The 25,496-nt window shown below is 41.9% G+C and overlaps 1 pseudogene; it reads left to right on the top strand.

Moving 5' to 3' along the window:
• The first annotated feature begins 6,903 nt into the window (after positions 1-6,903).
• On the top strand, positions 6,904-15,557 carry LOC123454061 (annotated as a pseudogene).
• The last annotated feature ends 9,939 nt before the right edge of the window (positions 15,558-25,496 follow it).

Here is a 25,496-nt window from a genome sequence, read left to right as displayed (position 1 = left end):
GCGTGGTGGCGCACGCCTTTAATCCCAGCACTTGGGAGGCAGAGGTAGGAGGATCACTGTGAGTTCGAGGCCACCCTGAGATTACATAGTAAATTCCAGGTCAGCCTGAGCTACAGTGAAACCCTACCTCTGCAAACAAAAACAAACAAAAAAAAAACCCAGGAGAAATAAAGTGAACAGTTTTGCAACTGTTGGAAATCACACACTTGACGTGGTAATTTGTCAAGACTGAACAAGAAACCTAATCGTTCTCCACTGTTGGAGACCACATGTAAACATTGGATCAGCACAACTTCCAAAGTGTATTATAACCTCATGTTTGCATTAATTTACCTAAAGTTATGAACAAGGTTTCTGTGAAATTAAAGCAGGCTTTGAAATTCTAATCAAATGCTGAACGCATTCGAGAATTTACCATTTTCCCTGACATTAATTGCCAAATGTGATTGAAGTTTTATTTTTTTAATTACTTATTTATGTATTTATTTGAGGGAAAGAGAGAGAGAAATGAAGAGGCAGAAAGAATGGGCGTGCCAGGGCCTCCAGCCACTGCAAACGAACTCCATATACATGCACCCCTTTGTGCATCTGGCTTATGTGTATCCTGGGGAATCGAACAGGGTCCTTAGGCTTCACAGGCAAATGCCTTAACCGCTAAGCCTCCTCAGCCCTGAAGTTTTATTCTTTACTGCAATATCCAGGCGAGCCACCTAACCTTGCAAACGCAAAATAAAAGGCACAACTAGTCATTGGCTTACCAGTTTTGAGTTTTGCTTCCACCTGTTTTATGGTCCTTTGATTTGTTTTTGTTTCTTTGTTACCGCTGATTGTCATGAGAAGGCTGGGGCCCTTGGGGTGGAGTAGAATTCTGTTACAAAGCCATGGCATGCCAGACATACATAAGGCTTTGCCTGAAAGATATTTTTTTCTTTTATATTTCTTTATCAGGGACTAGAGATAAGAAAATTGAAAGTCTGTTTAATATAAAACTAGAGCTTCCTAGAGATAAGATTCCACAGATTTTTAACATCTCTTAACAATATGTATACACCTATAAAACCATCAAGCAGATAACTATTCCCATCGCCCTCTTTCTTTGTGGTCCCTCCCTCACATACCTCACCACATCTCCCTTTCCAAACAGCCACAGATCTGCTTTCTGTCGCTGTAGATTACCCACACTTTCTCAAACTTGTATAAATTGAATCACACAGTGTCAACTCTTATTTTGTTTGGTTTGTTGCACTCCGTACAACTACTCTGAGATTTATCCATGTCATATGGAATTATTTAATTCAGTTTTATTGCTTAGTACATTTCATCACATATGTACATATGTATACACATATATATGAATGATTCTAAGTATATAAATTATATATATATATATATACATATATATATATATATGCAACTTGTCCCTTCATTTAAATGATTCCCAGCTTTTTATTGCTTTTATTTAAATAAAACAATTGTACTCTCAGACCTCCTCTGTCCCACCCTAATTTTGCTGAGGGACTTTTTCAGTAGGGTTAATGGTATTCATTGTGGGGACCAAGAGGCCACAGTCAGTCTCTGCAGGGATGGGGGAAACACGGTGCCTCGGGATATTCCTACCCAGTCTGAGGTTTTTATAGTCTTAATTTCCCCTCTTTGGCAGTGTTCCCTAAGCTTTGGTGGGCAAGATAGGGATCTGATTAAGTGTTGCTCTCTCTGTATCTCTGTTTTGACGAGGTTTGAATGACCACGGTGTCGGTCACCATTTCCCTGGGACTGATTTTCAGGCTACTCATGAGGGCAGTATTTGTGTCACCACTTCCTCTGCAATGACTTCTGGGCCCAGAGAAGGTGAAGTGGAGGTGACACATCTAATGGTAGACAGTCAGCTGTCTCTTCTTGATGTACTGATGTGTCCTTATTCTCCCCAGTAATCTCCTCCATCTGTAAGATAGAACAGATTCTCCAACCAAAAGTGAGAACAATTTGAATAAAAAGGGATAAGCCTAGTTATTAGACAGATTTATTGATGTGTATATCCACTCTTCTTGGTTAAAGAGCAGTAGAAGTGGGCTGGAGAGATGGCTTCACGGTTAAGGTGCTTGCCTGCAAAGCTAGAAGACCCAGGTTTGATTCCCCAGGATCCATGTAAGCCAGATGCACAAGGTGGCAGATTTGTCTGGAGTTCATTTGCAGTGGCTACAAGGCCCTGGTGCACCCATTCTCTCTCTCTCTGCCTCTTTCTCTCCTAAATAAATAAATAAATCTTTTTTTTAAAAAAAGGGAATTTTTTTTTTAAAGAGAGAGAGAGCGTGCAGTGGAGGTTCTCTCTGTCTCCTATTAGTTTCCTATTCGAGGGAATCTGGTTTGGTTCCCAGAGCAGATATGAGTTCTCTCCCACTGAGGGAATTTTGTCCAACCCGTGAGCAGTTGGTTACCGCCATCAGCTGTATGCCACTGTTGCACATGTATGTGCTTCTTGCTCAGCTGGTTGATTTTGTAACTGGCAGGACCTCCTGCTTATTCAACCTGTTGGAAACCATTATTCATCAGCTATTCACATGGCACTTTCCAGCCAGAAGGAAACTGAATTCCCTGTCACTTCCAGCATGGTCACTTGTCCTGTGGCCACAGACTGTGGTGTCTTCAACAATAGGGACTTACTTTTTAGCTCTTGCAGGTAACCAAGTGTTTTGGCAATGGCCTGTATTATTTTGAGGACCTCATGTCTCTTGGAGGGAAACCCAATTTGGGCCCTGGGATTTATGCTTTCCCCACCTTTCATGTAACCTTTCTGTTCAGGTCCCCCTCCCCCTTATTGACTTGTAGGGGGACCTGTAGAACAGTATCCAGGAAGAAGGTTACTATGGAATTGATTCATGTTGTCATTAGTTTTGTGTATTCCCCCCACTCCCCTCCTTTCTCCACCTCCACCCCCAAGCTTTCCATAACTTTCTTTTTCTTTTTGCTGACCATTTGACTTGTCAAGTAGCCCTTCCTCCCTTACCTCCCTATTTCCCCTTTTTCCTATCTTCATTCTAGTACCTTGTCCATATTGTTGATTATTTATTATGGCTTACAATTAAGTGATGCAGTTCAGGTTAGGAACCACATGAGAGAGGTCATGCAACATTTGTCTTTCTGAGTCTGTATGACCTCATTTAGCTTGATTTTTTCCAAGTCCCTCCATTTTCCTGAAAATTTGATTATTCCATCTTTCCTTACTGCTGAATAGAATTCTATTGTATGTATATGCCACATCTTCATTTGTTGATGGGCATCTGGGCTGATTCCGGTTCATAGCCATTGTGAATAAAGCAGCAGGACTTTTCTGCATCTAGAGAGATGATCATGTGGTTCCTGCCTTTAAGTCTGCTTTTGTGATGTATTGTATTTATCAATTTCCATTTGTTGAACCAACCCTGCATTTCTGGGATGAAACTTACTTGATCAGGGTGGATGATGCTTTTCATGTGTTCTTGAATTTGGTTTGCAAGAATTTTATCGAGAATTTTTGCATCTAAGTTCATCAAGGATATCAATCTGTAGTTGTCTTTTCTTGTGTCTCTGTCTGGTTTTGGTGTTAGTGTAATACTTGCTTCATAGAAGGAATCAGAGAACAGTCCTACCGTTTTAATTATGTGGAATAACAAGAAAATTGGCTTCAGTTCTTTCATGAAGGTTTGGTAGACTTCAATAGTGAAACCATTTGGGCCTGGATGGTTTTTTTTTTTTTTGTTTGGAGGCTTTTAATTACAGCTTCAATCTCATTTGATGTTATGTGTCTGTCTGTTCAGGTAGTTTATCTTATCTGGGTTTTGTTTTGTTAGGTGATAGGAGTTAAGCTATTTATCCATTTCTTCCAGGCTTTCCAATTCTATTGTATATAGATCTTTGAAATATGTCCTGATGATTCTCCAAATTTCACTATGCTCTCTTGTAACATCTCCCTTTTTGTTTCTGGTCTTGTTGATTTGAGCCTTCTCTTTTTTTTCTTTTTGAACAGATTGGCTAGAGGTTTATCAATCATGTTTTGTTTTTTTAAGGAACCATCTCTTTGATTCATCAACTTTTTAGTTTTTTAATTTCTAACTCAACGATTTCTGCTCTGATCTTGATAAAAAATATTTACATTGGGCTGGAGAGATGGCTTAGCGGTTAAGCGCTTGCCTGTGAAGCCTAAGGACCCCGGTTCGAGGCTCGGTTCCCCAGGTCCCACGTTAGCCAGATGCACAAGGGGGCGCACGCGTCTGGAGTTCGTTTGCAGTGGCTGGTAGCCCTGGCGCGCCCATTCTCTCTATCTCTCTCTCTCTGCCTCATTCTCTGTCTGTTGCTCTCAAATAAATAAATAAAAATAAACCAAAAAAAAAAATTACATCTAGTACTATTGGGCTTGAATTGTTCTTGTTTTTCCATTGCCTTTAGTTGAATGGTTAAGTTGTTGACTTGAGAGCTCTCTGCTTTTGTAATGAAAGCATCTAGTGCTATAAACTTCCTTCCTAAGACTGCCTTCATTCTGTCCCATAAGTTTTGATATGTTGTGTTTTCATTATCATTCAGTTTCAGAATTTTTTAAATTTCCTTTTTGATTTCTTTGACTACCCATGCATTATTTAATAGTGAATTGTTCAGCCTCCAGGTGTTGGTGGATTTTCTGTTGCTTTCCTTGTTAATCTCCAGCTTTGTAGTCTGATATAATGCATGTAATTATGTTGATTTTTCTGAATTTGTTGAAACATGTTTTATGCCCCAATATATGATCTGTTTTATAGAAATTATTATGGTTTGGCCTTTGTATATAGCAAGCTGCTTTTCTCTTGTGGCTCTTAAAATGCTTGCTTTATTTTCAGTGATGAAAGTTTTTTTAACTATTTTAATTATTTACTTATTTGAGAGAGAGAAAGGGCATGCAAGGACTTCCAACTACTACAAATGAACTCCAGACATATGTACCACCTTGTGCATCTGGCGTACATGGTAATAGGGAATTAAACCTAGGTCCTTAGGCTTCATAGGCAAGTGCCTTGAATGCTAAGCCATCTCTCCAGCCTGAGAGAGAAAGATAGTTTTGAATATAATGTGATGTGGGGAGTTTCTTCTCTAGTCTTATCTATTTGGTGTTACATGACTCTTGTGACACTCACTTTTGTAAGGTTAGGGAAGTTTTCTTTGATAATTTTCTTGAAGATGTTCTCTAAGCCTTTAGCCTGTATTTCTTCCCCTTCTTGTATGCTCATGATCTGACCAAATTTGGTCTCTTTAAGGTGCCCCACATTCCCCTTATATTCTATTCATATGTTTTCTTTTTTTAAATTTATCGTTTCTTTTGGACTGCTGGTCTATTTCCTCTGTCTTGTCCGCAAGTTTTACTAGTCTGTCCTCCATACAGTCTACTCTGTTGGAGAGGCTTTCTTGGAAGCCTTTTTAAAAAGTTATTTTGTTGTTGTTGTCTTTTTTTTTTTTTCAACATCTCTATCTTTCTGTGAAATTCCAGTTTCATTTCTTGGGCTGGAAAGATGGCTCAACAGTTGAGGTACTTGCCTCCAATTTTATTTCTTTAATTTTTTTTTTTTTTTTTACTTATTTATTTGAGAGCGACAGACATAGAGAGAAAGACAGATGGAGGGAGAGAGAGAGAATGGGCGCGCCAGGGCTTCCAGCCACTGCAAATGAACTCCAGACATGTGCGCCCCCTTGTGCATCTGGCTAACGTGGGACCTGGGGAACCGAGCCTCGAACCGGGGTCCTTAGGCTTCACAGGCAAGCACTTAACCGCTAAGCCATCTCTCCAGCCCTCCAATTTTATTTCTTGATTAGACTTTCTAGTTGTTTGTTAGAGTTCATTCTTGCATTTGATTGTATCATCACTGAGCTTATTCCACTATATAACGAGATCAGTTTTTTGTTGGTTTTCCTCCATTTACTTTATCCTTTATCTCTCAAAGTTTTTTTTAATTGTCTTCATTTCTTTTTTTTGTTTTTGAGAAGTGCATTGAGTTCTTTTTGCTGATTTGTTTCCATTTTCCTCATCCATGCTTTGAATTCATTCTTGAATTCTTTTTCCTTAATATTTTATTTATTTGTTTGTAAGCAGAGAGATACAGACAGAGAGAGAATGGGCGTGCCTCTAGCCACTGCAAACAAACTCCAGATGCATGTGCCACTTTGTGCATCTGGTTTTACATGGGTACTAGGGAATTGAACCTGGGTCATTAGGCTTTGCAAGCAAACACCTTGACTACTGAGAAATCTCTCCAGCCATATTCTTTAATTCTTTTTGTTGATTTTCTTCATTCAACCATGCTTTAAAATCCTCTGGAGTTGTTTATTTCAGATCTCAACTGCTTTTGGTTTTTGTTTTTCAAGGTAGGGTCTTACTCTAGCACAGGCTGACCTGGAATTCACTATGTAATCTCAGAGTGGACTAAAACTCATGGAGATCCTCCTATCTCTGCCTCCCAAGTGCTGGGATTACAGGCGTGCACCACCACACCCAGCTTGAAAATCTATGACTTTATATGGACATATGTGTTTATTTCCTCTTAAATAAAAAGGGACTGAAAAGACATACAACTGGTAAATAAATACATGGAAAGATGTTCAACACCATCAGACCTTCAGAGAATGCAAATTAAGATCACCATAGACACCAACATAGCAAATGCCAGAAGTTGGTGAGGAAGGGGAGCAATTTCAGTTGTCATACACTGATGTTGTGTAGGCAAAAAGGTATAATCACTTTGCATAATAGTTTGGTAGCTTCTTAAAATTTGAAACAAATTAACAAAATACTATGGAAACTTTTTAAAGAAAAATAGTTTTTCAGCATATGCACAGCATAAAACGTTCTACTTAAAACTTTGTATTGAAGACTTGGGTCTCTTTTCAGTATTTTCTTTGGTCAAGATGATATTTTATCACAATAGATACAGTTCTGAAGAAATATTTGGGCCATTTGTCAAGAGTTCTGGAATTCTCATCTTCAAGAAAGAGATTCTGCTTTACATAAGTATCCCCCACTCTGTCTGAAATGTGCATTTCAAACTGCCAGACACAAAATTCTTTCATAAAGCACCATATTCTCATTAGGAAAATGTATCAAAACAACTTTTGCCCTCTGTCATCTTTTTATAGCATTTCATTTTCCAAACTTCCAAAACTTAACTGTAATTTGAAAAAGGGGGGAGATATTGGCAATAAACAGGAAAATAATTTAATGACTTCAATATGGGCAGGTAAGGCAGCTGGATCACCAGGACGACTTGTTAAAACACAGTTTCTTGGCCCCACCCACCCCAGAGTTCCTGACTCAGTAAGGCTGGAGTGGGACCTGACAGTTTGCTTCTCTAGCAAGTTCCCCCAGTGACAATTATGCTGCTTATTAGCAAGAACACTATTTTAGAGGTTATCATTCCAAAAAATAATAAACGTTGTTCCTAATGACCTACAAATAATTTGGAGGACGACTCATTTTCACCAGTAGCCTGTTACTCTACCCCATCCATCAAGTTAAAACTCTGTCAAGTAGAGCTCATCAGAAAGAATGGATTGTTGTCCTGTTGTCTTTGTGGTTTGTTTGTTGGTGTGTGATTGCGTGTGAGTGTGAGCACACGTGTGCACAGCGTGCATGCGGAGGTCAGAGGGTTACTCCTCATGTGTCCTCCTCACTTACGGCAGGGGTTCCCTCCGGATTCTTGCTCTGCTGCTCTGTGCTGTGCTCCTCACGAGCTCCTGGGAAACCATCAGTGTCAGCACGCTGGGACGCAGAAGCCCACCACCACCAGCCTCTGGCTTGTTGTTCGTTTTTATTTGTTTGAGAGCGACAGACAGAGAGAAAGAGGCAGAGAGAGAGAAGGAATGGGCGCGCCAGGGCCTCCAGCCACTGCAAGCGAACTCCAGACGCGTGCGCCCCCTTGTGCATCTGGCTAACGTGGGACCTGGGGAACCGAGCCTCGAACCGGGGTCCTTAGGCTTCACAGGCAAGCGCTTAACCCCTAAGCCATCTCTCCAGCCTGACTTCTGACTTTTTAACTTGGAATAAAAAAGTCCATTACAGCGTCTAGCTTTTTGCGTGGGGCTTGGGGATTGAACTCTTGTACTCCACCTTGAGTGGCAAGCACTTTATCTGCTAAGCAATCTCCCCAGCCCCAAAAAGAATATAGTTTGTTTAAATTGTAGTTATTTATTTGTGTGAGTGTGTGTGTGTGTGTGTGTGTGTGTGTGTGTGTGTGTGTACATGTGCCATGATCTCTTGTTACTGCAAACAAATACCCTCTGGCTTTATGTGGTTGGCTAGGGAACTGAACTCTGGCCCACACGTTTTACAGCAAGCACCTTGAACAGCTGAGCTATCTCCTAAGCTTTGAGAATATAGTTCTTAAGAAAGAGAAATATCTCTGTTTTAGTCTCATCGTACTACCGCCTGGTGTGTTTGGACACCACACTTACTTTTCTAATATAGTATGTGCCCGGGCACATCCAGTTTTTAATACCATTCTGCTTTGTGACTCACTTCATGTGTGTGTCATTAACCAACTATCTTCTAAGTACTGAGGCCTTAGATGGCATTTATTGAAATGCCTTAAGGCTGTGACCCATGTTGGAAGGGAGCTCATCCCCCAAGAGTGCCCCGCCGTCGAAAGCTGTTTCTTCCTCCGTGTGATCTCTAATGCACATTCTTTGGGGTTACTGAGATTTATTAGTTTACTGGGTTCAAATGAATGCTAGAAAAAATAGGGATTGGGGGACTAATTAAGAAGACCTGTTAGGGCCTTTTCTTTGCGGTTTAATTGTCTAAACAACAGATTTATATATTTTGTCTGTTCAATTGAGAGAGAGATTCCAGTGACTGATAGGAGTGGGGTCAAATCAGTATCTTCATACATTGTGGGAGAACTGTACATTGACCCTTTTTGTTTTGTTTTGTTTTGTTTTGTTCACATGTGGTAACGTAGGCATGTTGGCATTCATGGAGATGCATGCATACAGGTGGAGGCTAGAGGTTGATATTGAGTGTCCTCCTTAGTTGCTCTCCACTTTACTGAGAGGCAAAATCTCTCACTTGAGCCCAGAGCTCATCAACTCAACTAGTGTATCTACCCAGTTTGCCCAGGAATCCCCTGTCTACCTGCTGAGCACTGGGATTGCAGGTGAGCCACCACATCCACCCAGCTTGTTCATGGGTGTTGGGATCCAAACTCTCATCCTTGTATCTATGTGGCATGCACGTTGTCTACTGAGCCATTTCCCTCATCACTTTGGTTTTTTTGTTTCTTTTTCTGTGTGTGTACTTTGTATGTGTGGTGGTGGTGGTGGTATGGTGTGTGTGTGTGTGCGCACAGATGTGCACACCCTGTGTTCATGTCTGTAAAGGACAGAGGAAGACATTAGTTGTCGTCCTCTGTTTCTCTTTCACCTTCTTTCCCCGAGACTGAGTCTCTGGCTGAACCTGGAGCTCCCCATTTTTCCCTTAGACTGACTGGCCAGGTAGTCCAAGCCAGTCTAATGTCTCCAACCCCCTCAATGCTTCTCCAGTCCCCTCAGCTCAGGCATGCCTGACTTTTTACACGGCAGACTCTCATGTTTGCACAATATGGTGGGTTGAATGTAAACTGCCTCCCATAACGTCATGTATTTTGAATGTTTGGACCCCAGCTGGTGGCAGTTTGGGAAATGGAAGCTTGCTAGAGGAGGTGTGTAACTGGTGGGGGGAGGAGTCTTGAGGTGTACTGGTCCAACCCTACTGGATGTTCACAGCTGCCTAATGTGCTTTTTCCCCCACAAGCTGCTCTTGTTCAGGTGTTTTCTGCCAGCAATGTGAACCTGAGTGCAACCATTACAAAACAAACAAAAACAAACAAAACACCCAAATTAGAATCAGGCACAGTGGTGTACACCTGAAGTCCAACCATAGCTACCAGGGAGGAGGTTGAGACAGGAGGATCACTTGAGCCCAGGAGTTTGAAGCCAGTCTGAGCAACATAGTGAACCTTGTACCACTGAGAAATCCTGCTGGAACTGAGCTGATAACCTCCTTCATGTAGAACAGCTGACAGAAAGCTGGAAGAAGCCATTTTGCATGCAGTTCAATGGGAGAAAGAGAAAACACCAGTGAAGAGGCCAAGTGAGCCAATGGGTGCAGTAATGGCACATCTGTTGTGGTGGAAACCAACTGCCCTCTAATTTGACTGGAGGCCCGCTCCATGGGAGAGAATACAACCCTGATACTGAAAACTTAAAACAGGGGTAGTTATGAGCCCTAGGGGTGTAACGTCTGCTGCTGACTGGCTAAATGTATATACTGTGCTTATCAAACTGCCCCAAAAGCACTTCTATTACTGTTCATACCCTTATATTAATGCTACTCTCACTTTTGGTAGAGAATCTTCTCTTTTCATATGGCAGTGACCTTGGGATGACTCAGAAGACATCATGGTGTTGGAAAGAAGTGACAGGAGTGCTCAGTACTGCAATATCTCTATCACACCTTCCAAGGCTCAGGGTCTATTGCGGAAGAGGTGGCAGAAAGAATGTAAGAGCCAAAGGAAAGGTAGGACTCCTTACAATGTGCCCTCCCCAGACACAAAATGGCCTGGATATCTATGACCTCACAGTGCCTGACACTATCTACAAGAGACCATCATAATAGGAGGAAAAGATCATGACATCAAAATAAAAGAGAGACTGATTGAGATGGGAGAATGGAGTTTCAAAGGAGAAAGTGGGAGGAGGGAGGGTATTACCATGGGATATTTTTTTATAATCATGGAAGCTGTTAATAAAAAAAACTGAAAACAAAAAATTTTTAAATATTATATATATAATAAGAGCTGGGCTGAAGAGATGGCTTAGTGGTTAAGGTGCTTGCCTGCAAAGTCTAAGGACCTAGTTTCAATTCCTCAGTACCCACGTAAGACAAATACATAAGGTGGCACAGGCATCTGGAATGCATTTGCAGTGACTGGAGGCCCTGGCATACCTATTCTCTCTCCCTATCTTTCCTGTCTCTCTCCCTCTCTTTCTCTCAAAATAAATAAATAAATAAACAAATCTTTTAAAAGAAAAGAAAAAAATAAGAACTAGACTGGAGAGATGGCCCAGAGGTTAAGGTGCTTGCCTAAAAAGCCTGATGACCCAGGTTCAGTTCCCCAGGACCCACATAAAGCCAGAGGCATAAGGTGTCATGTGTGTCTGGAGTTCGTATGAAGTGGTGAAAGACCCTGTCATGCCCATTCTCTAATTTTAATTTAAATGCTCCAATTTATTGCCCATATGCCCAACTCCCACACATGCCCAGCCTTCTCCCATTAGCAACAACCCCACCTGGGGTGCAGAGCACCTTGTTACAGCTGATGAAATTATGTTGACACATCATTACCCCAAGACCAGAGTTTACATTAGAGCTCACTCTTGGTTTTATAAATTCTGTGGGTTTGAGCAAATATACAGTGTCATAAATCTACCACTGTGGAATCTTATGGAGTAGGATCATTGCCCTAAAGTTCCCCTTAGCTCTGTCTATTCAGCCCTCACCGACTTCCCTCAACTCCAGGCAGCTGCTGTTCTTTTTCCTGTCTCCATAACTTCTGCTTTTCCAGAATACCATAGACTTGGAATCATATCAAGTTGACTTGTTTATTTTATGCTTTTAATGTTTTGCATATACTTTTATGGCTTGATAAATCTTTCTCTATAGTACTGAACACTAGTCCATCATCTGGATGTATATATTATATATTTTATGAATTATGCCTTTATTTATTTTTTGTTTTCTGAGACAAGGGCTTACTTTGTATCTTTGTATGGATTAGAACTTTCTGTTTAGCCCAGTCTGACTTGAACTTGTAGCAGTCTTTCTGCCTCTGGTTCCCAAGTGCTGGGATTACGGGTGTCACCACTACACTAGATTTAAAATATGTTTTTATTTACCTAGGTTTAGGGGGCTGGAGAGATGGCTCGGTGGTTAAGGAACATCTGGAGTTTGTTTACAGTGGCTGGAGGCCCTGATGTGCCCATTTTCTCCCTGTCTCTGCCTTTCTTCTCCCTATCTGTACTTGCTTGCAAATAAATAATAAATAAAAAAGTTAAAGAGGACTATTTACCTAGGTTTACATTCATTTGACTTGATTACATATTTTAAAGACTACTGAAAAATACTAGACTTAATTTCCAAAAGACCTTAGATTTTCATCTCATTGGTTTATGTTACTATAGTTTTGTCTCACATTTTTAAAAAGTCACTTTCTGACTGGATCCTAAATTTTGCACATTGTAATCCATGACAATGAAATAATTTTATAACCTCAGAATATTCTTAAATGACTGAGACTATTTAAGGATATTTTATAGCATAAGAGGGGATTATTAAGAGTATTAGCCATGCTTTATGTGCTAGATTTTAATATCTAGCACAAGTCTTTTTTTTAATATTTTGTTTACTTTTATTTATTTATTTTAGAACGACAGAGAGAGAAGGAGGCAGATAGAGAGAGAGAGAGAGAGAGAGAGAGAGATTGAGAATGGACACACGAGGGCCTCCAGCCACTGCAAACGAACTCCAGATGTGTGCACCCCCTTGTACATCTGGCTAATGTGGGTCTTGGGAAGGGAGCCTCGAACCGGGGTCCTTAGGCTTCACAGGCAAGCGCTTAACCGCTAAGCCATCTCTCCAGCCCATAGCACAAGTCTTTTTAAAATAAACATGGTTGGTTCCCCAGGTCCCATGTTAGCCAGATGCACAAGGGGGCACACGTGTCTGGAGTTTGTTTGCAGAGGCTGGAAGCCCTGGCGCGCCCATTCTCTCTCTCCCTCTATCTGTCTTTCTCTCTGTGTCTGTCACTCTCAAATAAATAAATAAAATAAATAAAAAGTAAAAAAATAAAATAAAATAAACATGGTTTACTTGCACAAAACTGATCAGTTTTAAGAGATCATTAATGCCCTTGCAGTGGTTTGGAGTTTTTGTTGTTGTTGTTGTTGTTTGTTTTTGTTTTTCAAGGTAGGGTAGGGTTTTAGTCTAGCCCAGGCTAGCCTGGAATTCACTATGTAGTCTTAGAGTGGCCTTGAACTCATGGCAGTCCTCCTACCTCTACCTCCCGAGTGCTAGGATTAAAGGCATGCACCACCATGCCCGGCCATTGAAGTGTTTTTTGTGGGTGTGAAACAAGTAGTGAGAATTGAATTGGTCCCTGTTATTATAGTATTGAAATTAAGTCTATTTAATTTATCAAGTCATATTCATGCCCTGATTTTATATACTTGTATCTAACAATAAATATTGTGATACTTGAGAAAAAAAGTGTTAGCCAGGCATGGTGGTGCATATCTTTAATCCCAGCATTTAGGAGGCAGAGGTAGGAGGATTGCCATTAGTTTGAAACCAGCCTGAGATTACAGAGTGATTTCCAGTTAGCCTAGGCTAGAGTGAGATCCTATCTCAAGAAAAAAAAAAAAAGTGAGTATCATAATTGAGTTCTAAATGAGTTTTCCCTCATTCAGTACTCAAGTAACTATTAATTTCATATATACCTTTTTAATGCCACACAGTGCTTCATACAACAAAAATAATGAAACAAAAATTTTGGATGAATTTTCAAGCTAAAGCACTTTAAAAATCTATGAAATTTGGTTTAAACCCAGTTTTAAAAAAAAAAAAAGACCTAAATTCTGTCACATCAGCTTTACATTTCACTTTTTTTTTCTATTTTATTGGTTGTTATGTTTTAATTCTTTGAAAGCGAAGCATCATTTTTCTGCTTTAAGTGGAATAAACTTCTATACATGTTAAGTCAGAACCCTGCTTGTTAACATTGTGTGAGAACAACTTGGCTTCAGATTATGTAAATCAATAACTTCAAGAGGATACCACAAAGAAATGAAGGAAGCTGGGAAAATTATGGTTAAAAAATTATCAATATTGAGGTCGAATTTTTATTTTTTTAAAAAAGAATTAGGCTGGAAAGATGGCTTAGCAGTTAAGCGCTTGCCTATGAAGCATAAGGACCTCGGTTCAGGCTCGATTCCCCAGGACCCACGTTAGCCAGATGCACAAGGTGGCGCACGCATCTGGAGTTTCTTTGCAGTGGCTGGAGGCCCTGGCGCGCCCATTCTCTCTCTCTCTCTCTCTGCCTCTTTCTCTCTCTATCGCTCTCAAATAAATAAATAAAAATAAACAAAAATAAAATTTTAAAAAGAACTACATGGAAATTCTGGAACTGAAATACAAAATTTTCTAAAGTGGTTCAACAGCAGATTTGAGCAAAGAATTTCTGCAAACAGAGAACGATGGCTATTAATGAATCTGAGGAGTAGAAAGAAGAGGAATGAAGACAAGTGAGGCAAGCCTAAGGGACCTGAGGAAACCAAGTGAACCAAATAAACTTGAAGTTTCAGAGAGAGAAAAATAAAGAAATGGACAGAAAGTGTACTCGAAAAAATAATGGTCAAAAGCTTCCCTAGCTGGAAGAAAGATACGGGTTTGGACAGCCGTAAGCTCAACTAACTGTAACTGTGATAAACTTGCGTACTAAATCACGTTGAAATCGGGCTGGCAGGGAGCGAGCTGGACTTGCACGCCGCGCAGGTAGCGGGCAGCGAATCCAGGATATCTGGGGAATCACCGCGCAGCGTGAACATCAAGGAACCTGGATGCGACCGAAGCACTCTTGCAGGCCGAGCCAGTCATTTCTTGCCCGTGACTGACCCCAGGAACATCCTCTTAACAAATGGTCAACCAGAGGCTGCAAGAGAAACTGCACAATTGCAGACACGGGGCCTGCAGACCTTACAGAGAATGAGCTGTGGGAAGCAAAAACCCATCGAACGACTCGTCTCTGCGCCCTGACACAGGTGAGAAGATGAATGTGACGGGAAGGACGTCAGCTCGGTTCCGATGAGCGCGACTGTCTGCGGTGTTGGGACGGTGGGTCACGCAGTGGTCCAATGCCCACGAAGCGGCGATGCTCTCCCCTCGCTGCAAATACGCAGTTCACAGCTGGCGTCTCGGCGACAGCCGGGCCGCTGGCCGCAGCCCCGGGACCGAACGCATTGACCACGCGTGATTGGCCACTGAGAGTCCGTCCTCCCTTTGCTGCTGCTGATTGCACCGATGTTCCATTAAGCAGGCGAAGAGGACTCAGAGTTGGCATTCCCGTCATCGGTGGCATCGGTTTGGGCAACTCGACCAACGCCGCGAAACGAGCCGTCACGCAGGCTGCCATCTGCAGCGTGCCCAAGGCAGCGCCGGGCACGGCCATCCCTCCACCCAACCGAGTCACATTAGTTGGTGTCTGTCTGTGTGTGCCACGGCCCTGTGCCGTATGCTCTGTCCTCAGAAAAGTCCCATGCCTGTGTCAAGCTTGCAGGCCGAGTTACAGGCCAGCATAGGAGAATTACAGGGCGTGGACTTCAACAAGGGCCTGCGAAGTAGGGAAGGAACCCTGGCCGGCTCTCCCTGTCCTCAGCCAAGCCCCTGCAGCCTCCTGGGGAATCCTGGCTGGCTGGAGCTGTCCCAGACACCAAAACTTCTTGAAGACCACCTGTTAGAGTCAACCTGCTCCTGACGACACAGCGCCTCATACAGGTCAGGTGTATGACACACATCTGACCACATAGGCCTCCCTTACATTGAATCACACTGTAATTTGCCACCCCCCCCAAATCTTTCCTTTCTGGGAGATTTCAATGCAACTTCAAAGACAACATCCCAGCGTTCACCCCCAGCGTTCTAAGCACTGGTAGGTTGAGAGTAGGCACTCCCTATATTCTCAGTAAATATTTATTGATTATCAGTCAATGAAAAAAAATCATATATTCAAAAGATTGAATTTCATGACTACTTTGGTTTTAAATCAAGGAGGACCCAGCAATGAATTGGGAACAAACATGCTCAGGCTGAATGTAAAATATATTTTTAATACTAAGGAAACTTGGCTTCCAGTTAGACAGTAGACACTCCCAAAGTAGAAGAATGAAGGTTTGGGGTCTGTAAGGTAATTGTTCCTACCTGTATCACCCACAAGTCAACTTCCCTGCAGTCAACCATTGTTGGTACGTTTTCTTGATTGACTTTTAAATTAATTTTATGTTGTTACAAAGATATTCATCTTACCTTGCAGTTATTGACTAGTGAACAGCCAAGTAACTTGCATGTACAAATGTCAGGTTTCAGAACTACAGTCAACCAGTGCTGTATGACTAGGGTGAATCTGGTGTATTGGAGTTTTATACATGAAAGCACAGTTTCCACTCCTCACTTGTCTTCTCTTGCTATCCCTATAGAATTCTTCGGTTTTTCAAGAACATGCAAAGATAATGTTAATGAATCATTAACAGTGAAATTTACTTGAATGTCATATATTAACTCCACCCTAGTTGAAAATCATGAAGGTGTGCACCACTACTTACATCACTGTAGTGACTTCACACGTATTTAATAGAACAGAAATTGTGTTTGAAGACTATAGATGTTCAGCGTCACATACAAGACAGTGGTTTTGTTGAGTGGAGATCGTTGTATGTCAAAGACACTGAAGTGAAAAAAATAGAAACTGTTTAGTTTTGATTGTGTATTTTTTTCTTTCCAATGTGTCCAGACTGAATTTCCTCATAAAATAAAAATGGTGTGCCTTGTGTCTTGTCTCTCTTTTCTCTGAAAGAATCAATGGCGCTAAAGCTCTCTGAGCCTCCCCTTGTGCCATCAGAAGCTTTTCCATGTAGATTGGCTACCAGGCCATCTGAAACAAAATGGCTTCCCTATCACATATGTGTTGCCATCAATGCTTCTCTTTAAGGAGGGATTTTTGTTTTTAAAAAGCTTGAAATTCCATGAAGTGCATTGTTAAAAAGAAGCTAAAGTTCTTGAAGCCTACCTCCCATGCCCAGCAGACCTCAGAATCCTTACCCCAGTTAACACAGAGCTCTATCTGAGAATGTTAACCCTGGCCTGGAGAGATGGTTTAGCGGTTAAGGCACGTGCCTGCAAAGCCAAAGGACCTCAGTTTGATTCCCCAGGACCCATGTAAGCCTGATGCACAAGGTAGTACATGCATCTGGAATTCGTTTGCAGTGGCTGAAGGCCCTGAAGCATTCTTTCTATCTCTCTTTCTACTTATTTCTCTCTCTCAAAATAAATAAATCAAAATAAAAATATTTGATAAAAAAAAGAATGTTAATCTTTGGAAAAATTTAGTGACTAGTTGAAAGATTGGTAGACTCACCAAAATGTTGCACTTTCTGGAAAGATACAGCCAAGATGTACTTATACAAGGCATCAAGAAAGTATACATGTGTATTTTTAAACTTATTTCTTGAATCTTCAGACTCTTAATGCTTTTATATAGGAATATTCACTGTCTTGTTTAATTATGATTTATTTTTCTTTAAAAAGGAAAAGAATAAATGAACTAAAATTGGCAATCCTTGCTGATCTTTTTCTGGAGGTAAAAAAATCTACTTGGAGTGCAATAAACTTGGAAAGGTACATAGTTGTTAATACTTCTATTAACATAAAATAAAGAATTATGATTGTAAAAAAAATCAGAGTGCTAAAAGCCAAAAGAAAACTGGACATGGTAGGGCATGCCTGTAATTCCAACACTTGAGAGACTAAGTAAATCTAAAATCAGCCTCAGCCACTGACAAGTTCCACATTAGTCTATGTTATACAAGTCCTCATCTCAAAAGGAAAAAAAAAAGGTCAATTAGAATCTTGAAGGCATCAAGAAAGAATTGGCTCACCAGATACAAGTGATCTTCAGCAATATTAATAGCTAACCTCATCAGAAACCCATGGAAATGAGGTGATATTCAAAGCATTAAAAACACTGTCAAGGGCTGGAGAGATGGCTTAGCGGTTAAGCGCTTGCCTGTGAAGCCTAAGGACCCCGGTTCGAGGCTCGGTTCCCCAGGTCCCACGTTAGCCAGATGCACAAAGGGGCGCATGTGTCTGGAGTTCATTTGCAGAGGCTGGAAGCCCTGGCGCGCTCATTCTCTCTCTCTTCCTCTATCTGTCTTCCTCTCTGTGTCTGTCACTCTCAAATAAATAAATAAATTAATTAAATAAAAAAAAAAAACACTGTCAATTGGGCTGGAGAGATGGCTTAGTGGTTAAGCTCTTGCCCGTGAAGCCTAAGGACTCTGGTTCGAGGCTCGATTCCCCCAGGACCCACGTTAGCCAGATGCACAAGGGGGCACACGCATCTGGAGTTTGTTTGCAGTGGCTGGAGGCCCTGGCGCACCCATTCTCTCTCTCTATCTGCCTCTTTCTCTCTGTCACTCTCAAATAAATAAAAATAACAATTAAAAACCTGTCAAGTAAGAATTCAACAGTTGGTTAAAAAGAGAAAACTTTCAGAGGCTGGCAAGATGACTCAGCAGATAAAGGTGTTTGCTTGCAAAGCCTTCTGGCCTGGGTTCAACTCTCCAGCACCCACTGAAAGTTGCATAAAAGAGGTGCATGCATCTGTGAGACCAACATGCCTATGACAGTGGAAGGCAGACGACGGGAATCAGGGCCGAGAGACTCTGACATCCCAGGATCAGCTAGTCTAGCGTTACCTTTGCAGTCCGGCAGTTAGTTTGCAGTGGCAAGAAACCCAAGCAGGTTATTTAAGGTGTCTACATGTTGTACTGGGTTCCTGAACTGGGCAGTGAGAAGGTCCTCCAAAGTCATTGTTAACTTGATTTTATCTACAACCACCATGCCAACTTACACAATTGACCTCACTTGAGTTTCTAAAATCTTTGACAATTGCTGGGCCAGCATTAGCATCCTCATGATGAGGGTTGGTAAACTGGGATTCAGAGAGGTGACAGGACTTCCCGAGGAAATGACACATGGGTTGAGAGGAGGTCTGTCCCTTCATGGAGAACCCCACATGCAAAAATCTGACTGGCAGGGTCTTTTCTACTTTCTTCATGGAAGGTGAAATACAGCAAGGGTGCCTACCCCCTACAGTCTGACTTTACAAGGCTCCTATGGGACCTCCTCTTTCTAGACAATCCATATCCAGCCCATTCCTTTTGTGGGATTTTGATTTTGTGAGCTGCCTTTGGTAGAAGACTTCAGGCATATAAGCAGGGGTACCTTACTGTAATTCCTATGTCTTCCCAGTCTGCTTCTGTAGGGCAGAGGCCAGCCTTCCCCTGACTGATGGAACCTGCCAGTTCACTCCCCCTGGCATCTAGCTAACAGATGGTGTCAGGGTCAATATTTACCTTCATTTAATGTGTGCAATACTTCATCTGTTTATTTATTTATTCAGCAAGCAATTAGGCTTCATGGAGCAAAATCCCTTTGTTCCCTTTGTAGGTTACTGGATATCAGAGCTGTGGGAAACAGCTTTCAGACAAGCCCATCCAAGTCTTAGTGTGCGGGCTTGCCTGCAGCTGCTTTTCCTATGCAAGGAAAAAAGAATGCGCCCACGTGAATATGCAAGTATGAATTCTAAGAGTATATTGCTGATATTATGCAATGTGCTATATGTGATCATGTGTATTTGAGAACACATCATTAAAATATATCCTGTACATTATTTGGAAACTATTAAATTGAATTCTTTTTCATTTTGAAATTAATGTGATTTTTAATGCCACTGGGTAGTTTTGTGAATATAAACTACTCAGGAAGTTGTTTGTCTAACGTACGCAAGCACGTGTTCATGTGTGTGCACAGAGGCGTGTGTGTATGCTTGCAAGCATCTGGAAGCCAAAGGAGAACCTTTCATGTTCAGGACCACCATCTACCTTGAAACAGGGTCTCTCATTGGCCTGGAGCTCAGCAAATTGGCTGGGCTAGCTTGCCAGATAGCTCCAGGAATCCACTTCTCTGCCTCTCCAGAACTGGGATCACACGTGTGTGCCGCCACGCCCAACAATTTTATAAGGGTACTGAGGACTGAACTCAGATCCACATGCTTGATATTATTTTAACTATAGAGCTAGCTCCCTAGCCAGAAAATTTTTCTAATAAATGATATGTTGAAGGTTAAAATAAAAATTCTAGGTTTTTATTGAGTTATTTACAAAATGTATCCCATTCTCAAAACTAACAAGTTTTGACAACACTTGATTGTTTATTTGTTTTTCTTTCCCAAGGTCTCACTCGTGCCAAGGCTGACCTGGAACACAGTCTGTGGTCCCAGGCTGGCCTCAGACTCACAGTGATGCTCCTACCTCTGCCTCTTGAGTGTTGGGATTAAAGGTGTGCACCACCACGCCCAGCTAGCATTACTTTTAAGGAAACATTAATTAATACATTAATATGTGATCTTAGCTAATAAAATTTCATTTGAACATTTTGAACTGCACTTAAACATTTTATTCCTTTTAAAGTAGTTTAGTTTATCTAAGGAGCACACAAAACCTTACTGCATGATTAAGTACATGTAATTTTTATTTGTTAGTTTAAAGAATTAATGTAGAGCTGAGTGTATTGCATGCCTGTAACCCCAGCGCTCAGGAGGCTGAGGTAGAAAGATGGGAGGCTCTGGGGGTGTATCTCAGTACAGAGCACTTGCCTAACATGCACACAGCCCCGAAGTTTGATCCTCAGCACTGCAAAAAGCACATTGGTTTTAAAAAATAAAACCTTCCTAAAAGCTGAAACTAATTTTATCATAGATGTTAAGCACACAAGCCTAATTTTTATTCTTTTAATACTTATTATCCTTTTTCTAAACCTAGTAAAGTGGCTTATATTTGATCTTATAGTTACAAGCTTAAATTAATACTCAATTATCAACCTATTTTGGAAACAGGCTACCTATTTATTCTACTCGACTCAATTGTCTTAAATAATGCAAATACTTGTAAGTACCAAAATGTACAGGTACAAATAGAATACAAACACCATGATTTCTGTATTTGTTTTTATATTTAATTTGAAATCTTCCAGAGATTAGAACATGTTTAAACACTAAAGAAAATGTGTTATTCCCAAGAAAGCTAGGGATTGCTGCCCCAGCACGCTAGCATTTCATGCGGTTAGGAGTTCCACATACGTAGCACCATTTCCCTCGCTGCCTCCGTGGTCGGGCTGGGCCCCTTGAATTGTCACGGTGTCAGCTCCAAGGGACCAGTCTTACGTCTCTCCTGACCGACCCCACGGGAGCCTAAGCCAGGTCTCGCACTAAGCAAGGGATGAGTTGTCCGGTCTTCCAGCCTCCTCCGCCAGCAGCAGCCCACAAGTCAGCTGCCTGAGGAAAGCTCCCCCTTCTCCTTATGTTTACAGTGGAACTACCACGAAATTCTTTCTATTGCTTCTCCAGCCTCCAAACTCTCTCCCGATCTGTTCCTTCTCTCCTTCCTCACAGCAGTTGTCTGACTTCGCAGCTCTCTCCTCTGGCTACCCAGCAGCTCCAGCGCCGGCCTCACCTGCTCCTGGTGCTCTACCGAAGCCTCCCCTTCAATGGTGATGACAATGACCACAGTCGCAGTAACAATCGCCCTCCACCAGTCATGGTTGTAACAAGTGCTTCAGTCAAGAAGAGGACAACCACGCCCCCCCCATCATGCTGAGAACGACCCCCAAGTTCATTCATAGTGAACATCCTCCTTCAATTATGGTGAGAACCAGCCCACAGCCACCATCTACCCCCACTGCCATTTACAAATGACTTCCGCCAATCAGGCAAGAAACTAGAGGCGTTGCCCACATGATCTCTGCTTTTCAAGTCCTGAATAACACAACTTATTACTCATTTTGAGACTAAGAAATTGAGGCCCAAAGAGGCTAAACTACTTTTCCATGAACTAGTGTGATTAGACAGGATTTTTATTTTTTTATTTTTTTTATTTTTTTTAATTAATTATTTATTTATTTGAGAGCGACAGACACAGAAAGAAAGACAGATAGAGGGAGAGAGAGAGAATGGGCGTGCCAGGGCTTCCAGCCTCTGCAAACGAACTCCAGACACGTGCGTCCCCTTGTGCATCTGGCCAACGTGGAACCTGGGGAACCGAGCCTCGAACCGGGGTCCTTAGGCTTCACAGGCAAGCGCTTAACCGCTAAGCCATCTCTCCAGCCCATCTGCATTCTTTTTAAACTACATTCTGGATCCCTTTAACATAACTGCCCCAGTTGACCCTCAGTGTACGTTGCTCTGCCAGAGCACTGAGCGCACCTCACTGCGATTGCTTTCTGCAGCAGGGAAGATGAGACAGTGAGGACAGCCTGTCTGGCTGATCCAAAATAAATGAGGCAGCCGGGAGGAGGCAAGCAAGCCGCACCTCCTTACGACCAATGCTCAGATGTTGGAGACCAGAACTCTATCACCTACTAGCCCCGTGATCTTGGACAAGTCTCTGATCCCATTTCAGCGACCACACAAGATAATAATTCCTTCCTTTTCCTAAGTTATTATGAGAATGAGAATTCAAACATGTCAAACACTTGCCATGCTGCTTGACATATAAATAGTAAACAGCTGCTCTCATCATGATATTGTTTCACTTATTGACCACCAAACCATCAGAGAAGCTCCGGCTTCTGACTGCATGTTGTAAATTAGTTCCTTAAGAGTAAAGTGTCATACAGGCAAGAGCCCTGGACTCTCTGGGGACTGGTAATAAATTCTGAATTTTTGGAATGTTTTCCTGCATCTAGACACAGCAACCTTTCATCCCGGAAACCCCTGAAAGCCTTTTCCTTTTCCATGATCTATCCCACTTGAAACCAACAGCTGTTTACTGAGCTTTCACTATTTAGCAAACGCACAGCCTTGAAAAGGAGATGGTACAGAGGACAAGCCTCTGCCCCTCCAGGAGCCTGGTTCCAAGTCTCAGGAAGAAAAGAGCCTCTTGTGACCAACACTGACAGTGTAAAGCAAAGGAGGCCATGGTGTGCTCCCGTGGGACGGGGTACATACTAAGGGGTGAGAGAAAGAGGCAGTTAATGAAATTGGATAGGTAACTCATCATTCCAGGGCAAGTGTAGCATCTGGAAAGCCCAGATCAGCCACAGTAGGAAATACTGAGATGTTAGACCAGGCTCAAGAGCTCTGGACATATTAACGGTATGTGGTTGGGTGCTATGAATTATACTAAAAGTGCATGTATGTTCTGTTGCACATATGATAAATTTGGTTAGTATGACAAGAATTGGATTGTTACAGAATGTGAGTTTCTTTCCTACTGTACAATTGTCTTAAATATTTTTTATGAAAATTATTTCCTCATGGCAACGTGGCACGCAGGAAGATTTTCTTCTGCCAGTTCAGGCTAATCCAGTCAAATTGCTATGCAATCTGACAGGAGTAGATGACAGATTTCTAAAACCTATCTCCCAGAAGTCTCATCATCACTAATACGCACACTCCCTTGGGTTCACATCTGAAGTCAGGAAAGTCACATGCTTTATATTTGGGTAGGACCTAGTTAATTATCTTCCAAGTAACCAAAAGAAAGTGAAGAATACACGAATGCTTACTTAGCACCTACTCTTTTTTTATACTTTGTAGGGACACATCATGAGCTCAGACCATCATTTCTCTCCTCCCTGGCCCTATTCTGCTGAGAGCCCTCCTTAGTGGGGTTGCTGGTATTCCTCATGAAGGGAAGGGAGCCAGTCCCCAAATGGTTAGCTCGTTTAGTGCTGGAAAGCACTATAGAAGTTACTAGGGGGAAAGTATCCAATAATGGAGTGAGCAAGCAGGGGTCAAAGATACTCAGAAGCAAGCAGCCTGACAAGAAGTACACAGCAGTGGCACACAGCTTTGGTGGATAATTAATGACTTTCTGATTGGCTAAGAGATCTGTTCAGTGGAAAGGAACCCATAGCTGGAACTGGAAACCACTGATGCAGACTGTCCCTAAATCAACCTCCTGGCAAAGATGGCCCTTTAAAATTAGAATCTTGGGCTGGAGAGATGGCTTAGTGCTTAAAGTGCTTTCGTGGAAAGCCTATAGACCCATATTTGACTCTCCAGATCCCACATAAGCCAGATGCACAAAGGTAAGGCAAGCGCAGGGTCGAACATGCCCACTAGGTGGTGCAGGTGTCTGGAGTTCAGTTGCAGTGGCTGAGGCCCTGGTGTGCTAATTATCTCTCTCTCAAAAAAAAAAAATTAAAATTAAAATTAGAATCTCTTCCATCTTCCAATGAGGTATATTACTGTGATAAAGTTTTTTTAAGTACATATTTTATTTATTTATTTATTTGACAGAGGAAAAGGGAGAAAGAGAATGGGTGCGCCAGGGCCTCCAGCCACTGCAAACGAACTCCAGATGCATGTGCCACCTTGTGCATATGGCTTACTTGGGTCCTGGAGAGTCAAACCCTGATCCTTTGGCTTTGCAGGCAAAAACCTTAACCACTAAGCCATCTCTCCAGTCCATAAAGATTTTTAATATTTTATTTATTCATTTATTCATTTATTTGACAGAGAAAGACGGAGAGAGAGAGAGAGAATGGGCACACCAGGGCCTCCATCCACTGCAAACAAACCCCAGATGTATACACCCCCTTATGCATCTGGCTAATGTGGGTCCTGGGGAATCGAACCTGGGTCCTTTGGCTTTGCAGGCACATACCTTAACTGCTAAGCCATCCTTCCAATTTGATAAAGTTTTTTTTCTTATCACTGCCTTTCCTTTTGAATGATTGGCTTCCATCATATGGAGAGCACATAGAATATACCTTTCCCAATAAGCCCCTAATGAGTTTCAGTCTAAATGAACCTCATGTCCAATAAGAATATATGTACTTGTGGTGGTTGGCATCAGATGTCCCCCCCAAAAAAACCTATGTATTCTGAGTGCTTAGCCCCAGCTGATGGCAATTTGAGAGGTAGAGCCTTGCTGGAGGAGGTGTGTTGTTAGGGGTGGGCTTAGAAACGTTATCCCCCTTGTTAGAATCTGGCTCATTCTCCTCTTGCAGTTTTCCACCTCCTCTGGCAGGGGTAATGTCCACCCTCTGCTCATGCCATGCTTTCCCTGCTATCATGGAGCTCCCCTTTAGACTGTAAGCCAGAATAAAACTTTCAGTCTGGTACAGCCATTGTGGAAATCAGTGTGGAGGTTCCTGAGACAGCCGAAAATAGATTTACCATATGACCCAGCCAAGGCACTCCAAGGCATATATCCTAAGGACCCATCTCACTACCTTAGAGATACTTGCACATCCATGTTTATTGACGCTCTATTCACAAGAGCTAGGAAATGGAACCAGCCTATAATCCTCAACTGATGTGTTCCTAGTGAAGATGTGGTACATTTATACAATGGAGTTCTATTCAGTGATAAAGAAAAATAGAATTATGGAATTTGTATGGAAGTGAATAGACCTGGAAAGAATTATACTTAGGGAGATAACCCAAGCCAAATGTCACATGTTCTCTCTCATATGTGGATCCTAGCTACAAATGTTTGGGCTTGTATGTGAGTTAGAATAAAACGTGGTAGCAAAGGCCAGTAAGCTAGGAAGGGGCTATAAGGAGGGAGGACTTAAGGGAATGGTATTGGATATATGTAAGTAGAAGAACAGATTACTGGGGGTGGAAAGG

Source organism: Jaculus jaculus, chromosome 13 (assembly GCF_020740685.1).
Source record: "Jaculus jaculus isolate mJacJac1 chromosome 13, mJacJac1.mat.Y.cur, whole genome shotgun sequence".
In the NCBI taxonomy this organism is placed as follows: domain Eukaryota; kingdom Metazoa; phylum Chordata; class Mammalia; order Rodentia; family Dipodidae; genus Jaculus; species Jaculus jaculus.
Note: the sequence above shows the minus strand (reverse complement) of the source record. Positions and strands in the feature narration are given on the sequence as shown.